The sequence below is a fragment of the Oryctolagus cuniculus genome, chromosome 5 (assembly GCF_964237555.1).
Source record: "Oryctolagus cuniculus chromosome 5, mOryCun1.1, whole genome shotgun sequence".
Taxonomy (NCBI): Eukaryota; Metazoa; Chordata; class Mammalia; order Lagomorpha; family Leporidae; genus Oryctolagus; species Oryctolagus cuniculus.
The window spans coordinates 138,144,713-138,151,538 of NC_091436.1; the positions used below are offsets into that span (position 1 = coordinate 138,144,713).

The window sequence follows — 6,826 nt, forward strand, 5'->3', positions numbered from 1 at the left end:
ATATATTTTAATATGATTATTGGAGACTTGTACTCATTTGATTTTTTTAAAGATTTATTTATTTATTTGGAAGTCAGAGTTATAGAGAAATAGAACGAAAGAGAGGAAGGGAAAGGAAAAGATAGAGAGAGAGAGAGAGAGAGAGAGAGATCTTCCATTCACTGGTTCACTCCCCAAATGGCCACAACGGCTGGAGATGGGACAGGCCAAAACCAGGAGCCAAGATCTTCCTCTGGGACTCCCATGTGGGTGCAGGGGCTCAAGGACCCAGGCCATCTTCTGCTGCTTTCACACATGCATTAGCAAGGAGCTTTGTGGGAAGGGGAGCAGCCAGGATGCAAGCCAGTGCTCAGTTGGGATGCTGGGCCTACAGGATGGGGCATTACAGGCTATGCCACAGTGCCGGCCCCACCTATTTGTTTTGTAAGAACAAACAGCGTCTTTACTATAAATCAAGTTTTTTCCCATGATGAGTTCACAACTGTACAAATGTCTGATCTCTAGTTATGAATATGAAACAGTTCCTAACTTACATATTTCTTGTGAAATTAAGTGAATTTTATGTTGGTATTTATTAAACAGTACTTGCTGTGCTATACGCTTTTTTTTTTTTTTTTTTTGGACAGGCAGAGTTAGACAGTGAGAGAGACAGAGAGAAAGGTCTTCCTTCCGTTGGCTCACTCCCCAAATGGCTGCTATGTCCAGCGTGCTGGGCTGATCCAAAGCCAGGATCCAGGTGCTTCCTCCTGGTCTCCCATGCGGGTGCAGGGCCCAAGCACTTGGGCCATCCTCCACTGCCTTCCTGGGCCACAGCAGAGAGCTGGACTGGAAGAGGGGCAACTGGGACAGAACCAGCGCCCCAACTGGGACTAGAACCCGGAGTACCGGTGCTGCAAGCAGAGGAGTAGCCTAGTGAGTCATGCGCCATCCCTGTACTATACTCTCAAAAATTTGAATCCTGGTTCTGTTTTCTCCTCCTTTTCCTTCCTTCCTTTTTTCTCCTCCTCCTCTCTGTTATGGTACAGAACTTTACAGTTACTTTTACAACTAATGTCTTGGTGAAAAACAAGTACATTAAACATTCACTGTTCTTCCAGAGGTTACATCAAGCAGCCCCACCATTTGATGTGATTTTATTTCCTATCAAGAAAATCAATCCAGTTAGTATCTAGCTTTCTCCTCCCCAGGGATGAGCATGGAGGTGGGAGGGATGTAGTAGCCTTGGGCAAATCCAAGAGAGACTTCGGTGCCCCTCCAGGTGCTCATGCTGGGGAGGTGGGGCTTAGCTGGTCCTTAAGCCCCTGTGTTGTCAGCTGAGGAAGGGCAGGGCAGGTCCTGTCTGATCACTTGGGAGCGCTGTTGATGACCATGTTGCATGAGAGTGGAGTTTGTGGTCTGGGAGACTTGGCTTTGAATGGGAAATTGATGCACTGTGTCTCTTTTTCCTCCATCCCAGACCTTCCCTTGCCCACTGGCTCTCTGGGCCCCTCTGAGTCCCTGCATCTCAGACCACACTGCGTGGGAATTTCCGGGTCAGGCCTTCCCCGTGTTCAGGTTTCAAGGGTCCTCTTTCTCTCTCCAGATTCCTTCTCCTGCCAGTTCTGCTCCATGCTGGGTGTAGCTCCCAAGCACACGTGACTGTAGGAGGTTTCTATTTGCTGCCAGAAAAATGACCTGAGCCTTGCTGTCTCCACCACACACATTGACTGTCCTACAGCTCTGTAGGTCAGAAGTCTGAGACAGGTCTCACTGGGCTAAAACACCTGCAAGTCTGCATTCCCCTCTGTCAGCTCCTGGATTTTCCAGCATCTGACCCCACTTGCACACCTAAGTACATGGCCGCATTCCTCTGTCTTCAAAGACAGCAAGGTACACATCTTTCAACTCTGGTTCCCTCACTCTATTACTTCTCTGGCCACACACACCTTGGCAGGCTGCCTGCTTTCAGGGTTCACATGATTGGATTGGGCTCACCTGGATCATCCAGTGAACTACCTTAACTTCAAGGTCCTAACCTTTATGCCATGTGCAAAGCTCCGTTTCCCTGTAGGTGACAGAGCCACAGGTGTAGGGATTAGGACAGGGACATCTGAGAATCATCCTCCAGGTTCACATCAGCTAGGTGTAGCCACCTCTCTCCACCTGTGGGTACAGGCAGCCTGCAAGTTCAGCTCAGTCAGTGCTTCTGATGTAAATGGAGGTGCTGGAAATTATTATCTCCACCATTTATTTATTTATTTATCTATTTCTATTTTTTATTTTTAAAGATTTTTTTATTTATTTGAAAGTCAGAATTGTACAGAGAGAGGAGAGGCAGAGAGAAAGAGAGAGAGGTCTTCCATCTGGTGGTTCACTCCCCAGTTGGCTGCAATGGCCGAAGCTGCACTGATTTGAAGCCAGGAGTCAGGAGCTTCTTCAGAGTCTCCCACATGGGTTCATGGGCCCAAGGACCTGGGCCATCTTCCACTGCTTTCCTAGGCCATAGCAGAGAGTTGGATTGGAAGTGGGTCGGAACCGGTGCCCATATGGGATGATGACCTTTCAGGCCAGGGCGTTTACCCACTGAGCCACAGGGCTGACCTCTAACTCTTCAATTTATGCTTAAGAAAACCTGACTCCACGATGATTTGTGTTTAAGAACCTGAGAAGCATAATTTGAGAGTGAAATCTGGGAAATGCCTTTTCTGTTTGGTCAGTGTCCAGCCTCTCAGTCTCTGGTGTTAAGCTTATGGCTTGGGGGAAAGACTGCTGTGTGCATGTGTATGTGTGTGTGTGTGTGTGTGTGTGTGAGAGAGAGAGAGAGAGAGTGTAAGACACAGTCATCAACTGAATGTCTCCCACACATTTCCCTGTAACTCTCCCATCAGTGTGTAAGAAGAACAGGTGCTGGGCTGACCTGTGCAGTCTGTGCAGACCCCTGATATGTAATGTGTTTCTCTTGTAGACTGGCGGAAGCTATGGTTCCTGGCCTGTGAGTGACTTCGTGTTCTTTCTGGGTGCTCCTCCCTGTGGCCCCCTTGGCTCTGGCCTCTCCTTCAGTTCTCTGTTCTGGTACAGATGCTGCCACCATCAATAGTGGTGGTGGGGGGCTGAAGTGACAGGAACAAGGCCAGGCTGGTTGTCAAGGTCTCTGTGACATGTGTGACCCAAAGAGAGGTCTCCTGGTTCCTCCTCCTGCTTTGAGACCACAGGCTTCTGTCCCAGAGCCCTTATCTCAGGAGCCTTGCCCCTCCCCCATGCAGCTAAGTGGGTCTTGGGGTGGATGTGCACCCATGTTGTGGGGCCAGAAGTGGCCTTGTATTAATGCAAAATCTCTCTGCACAGTTTATCACTCTGGATCCAGGCTTTTCCCATGTCAACCTTCTCATCTCTACTGAAAAGAAGACTGTGACCTGGACGTATACTAGTGTGAGCAGGGATGACCCCTACAGTGTGTTGGGCCTGGAGGGCATCACGTCAGGAAGATATCACTGGCAGGTGGAGATCAGCAGCAGATAGTTCGGTGAATGGGCTCTGGGCATCTGTAGGGAGCACATGAGAAGAATAGTCCAGTATACACAGTCCCCAGATGATGAGTTTTGGATTTGGGGGTGGTTTTACAATACTACCTTGCATGGGATGAGATTTGGCAGGCTCTATCCCTTAGGCAGGATCCCCGCAGGGTGGGGATTTTCCTGGACTACAGTGAGGGGGACGTCTCCTTCTACAACATGACTGATGGCTCCCACATTTTCTCCTTCCCCCAAGTTTCTTTCTCTGGGACCCTCTTTCCATACTTCTCACTCTGGGCTGACGTGACCCTGAGCATCTGCTCCACAGAGTGGGGATCTGAGGGGCTCCCTGTGCCCCTTAGCAAGTCTCCTTCTTTGGAGGAGGCTGGGAGGCCCCCAGGGGAGGGGCTCAGCTCAGGCTCTGGAGTGGATGGAGCTCCCCCAGGGGCTGAGTCTCCATTGCTGCCCTGAGCCCCACAGGGGCCCTCACTGCCCTGACTCCTCAGTGAGACTCTTGCTGGGGCTGCAGGCTCCTGGGACAAAGTCTCTGGGGCAAGTCCTGGATGGCCCAAGAGCTTTCTCATCTCATGGTTATGAGAACTGCTGGTTCACACCTGTGTTCAAACAGCAGAAGATACAAGTTCACAGCTGTTTGAGTGGTTTAGGATAGGCTGAATTTTACTATGGGAATTTGTTTTTTTTCTCTTTTTTGTCTTCAAATATTTTTATTGATTTTCCATTATTTTAGGATATGAATTGGATAAAGTCTGAATTACTATGCCCAAGAAAGCAGAGTTTAATTATCCAACATGAATTTGAGAGAGGGCCTAGAGGTTGAGGGGGGTCCCCAGCTCTGTTCTGGGAGGGTTTGTTCTATTTGACTACAGAAGTTGGCCATCTGAACTTTTCCATGGAAATGAGTGAGTGATGGATATTTAGAGGAAAGGTATTTAATGGTCTACTTCGTTTACTTCCATACTGGGATGGAGGAAACACATATGATTTTCCACACTTCTGTAAATTTCTGTTCCCAGTGAAGAAACTGCTGTGTTAATTCAGGGAATCTAAGGGGAGGGCTTGGATCCCCTTCTGTGTCAACACTGCAGCTGTGGGAAGAAGAGAGCTGCTAGCAGGGTAGCAGTGGATCCTGAGTAAGATGAAGACGAAGACGAGAATTTCCTGATCAAGTTCAACTGCAGATAGCTTAGACCGCGAGCGTGGTTCTAGTTACTCAATGAATTTCCTCTTTATGATCCAAGTCCAATTGTCACAGTGAGTGGAAAACCACAGCACTCAAAATGAAGCAGGACTGTTGAGGCCTCAGATTCTTCCAGCAAGGAGACGTCCATTCTTCCAGATAAAATACTTTGACCAGGAAGGGGCATGTGGTGCAGATGTCCCGATGCTGCTTGAGACCCCCACGTCCCATGTTGGAGTGCCTGGCTGTGATCCTGTCCTGGTTCTATTTCTGATTCTCACTTCCTGCTAATGCACACTCTGGGAGGAAGCAGTGATGACTGAAATAGTTGGATTCCTGCCACCCATGTGGGAAACCTTGATTGAGTTACATGTCTCTGTCTTCAGCCTTGTCCAGCAACTGTTGTTTGCATTTGGAGAGGGAATCAGTGTCTGGAAGATCTCTGTCTTCATTTCAAATAAAATGAAAATAAAGGAGAAAATAAAACTATCTGATTGGCTATCAGTTCTGACTGAGGGTGAGAGAGATGAAATGGGAGTGGAAGAAGGAAGTGGGGGATAGCACCTCTGGCCTTGTAACCAGTTATACCAATAAGGAAGACAGGAGCTACTATGGTTTCACTATTCATGTTGCCAAGCTCAGTCGGGACTGCAATCTTATAAGCTGTATATTAACAGTGAGGGGGTGAGCCGGTGCCGTGGCTCAATAGGCTAATCCTCCACCTTGCGGCGCCGGCACACCGGGTTCTAGTCCCGGTTGGGGCGCCGGATTCTGTCCCGGTTGCCCCTCTTCCAGGCCAGCTCTCTGCTATGGCCAGGGAGTGCAGTGGAGGATGGCCCAGGTGCTTGGGCCCTGCACCCCATGGGAGACCAGGAAAAGCACCTGGATCCTGGCTCCTGCCATCGGATCAGCGCGGTGCGCCGGCTGCAGCGGCGGCCATTGGAGGGTGATCCAACGGCAAAAGGAAGACCTTTCTCCCTCTGTCTCTCTCTCTCACTGTCCACTCTGCCTGTCAAAAAAAAAAAAAAAAAAAAAAAAACAGTGAGGGGGTGGAAACTTAATGAAATTACTGTAGAGTTGAGGACTTGTGAAGTGATTGGAGTGGATCGGGTTGTTAGGGCAGAGCCCCTGTGATTGGATCTTGGTGGATTTATGGGGTGGGAAAGAGAGCACATGGACACATGGACAATGTTGCCATATTGTGATTTTCAAAGGCGGCCCCTGTGAAAGTCTGCACTGTGCTCTCTGGACTTTGGTTCTCCAGATCTGTTAGCCAATATAAGCCTCTTGTCTATAAAATTACTCTGCCTCAGGTATTTCCTTATTGCAACAGCAAGCTGACTAATTTTTATCTTTGCTTGTCTTGTGTATGTTGTGTATGTCTTTGTATGTAGTAATTATTTTCTTCTTCTCTCCTTACATCCTTACATGATGTTATATGTAAATTGTTTAAGGTTTGGTTTATATTATAGTCTTATATAATGTATGTTTTTATTTATTCTCATTTTCATTTGAAAGCCAGAGAGAGAGAGAGAAAGAGAGAGAGAGAGAGAGAGGGATCTTTTGCCCATTTGTTCATCCCCACATGTCTGCAGCATTTAGGGCTAGGACAGGCTGCAGCTAGGAGTCAGTGGCTCCATCTTGGCCTCCCCTGAAGAACCCGCCTATGTCACCTTCCTAGTTGTGTTGTCATGATTCTGGGTCAGAGGCAGAGTAGCTGGTACTTGAACCATGCACTGTGCTGGGGGATTCTGTTGTCCTAAGCTTGGTTGCACCACAGTGCATCCCTTTTGTCTTCCTAGAGCTTTCTTTTCTTCTTTATAGTGAACCACATTTCTCTAGCTAATAGTTTTTAGGTTACATTTTCCCTGCTCAGGTGACTGATATGGTTTCTGTCTCATGAGTGGACTCTGCCTGATGTAATCCTCTAAGCCACAGTGCAGCCCAGAGGAGGGGCTGAGCTGCTCACACTGTGTGGGAAAGGGGAGCTGAGGTGCTCACACATTTATCAACATGCTTCACCCCAAGAATGAGACCATACACACGTACTCTACAGGGTCCTTGCTTGGATTTTAAGTTTTCTCAACATATTTATATATTAGCTGTCCCATTTATCTCCATTCCATTTTGCATGTAT

At 48.1% G+C, this 6,826-nt stretch overlaps 1 long non-coding RNA gene across 1 annotated transcript; it reads left to right on the forward strand.

Annotated features, from left to right (window-relative positions):
• The first annotated feature begins 720 nt into the window (after positions 1-720).
• On the forward strand, positions 721-4,118 carry LOC138849817 (uncharacterized). The gene is made up of 3 exons (XR_011389032.1): positions 721-912; positions 2,945-2,971; positions 3,325-4,118. It is a non-coding gene; the product is annotated as an uncharacterized lncRNA (long non-coding RNA).
• Positions 4,119-6,826: the final 2,708 nt, after the last annotated feature.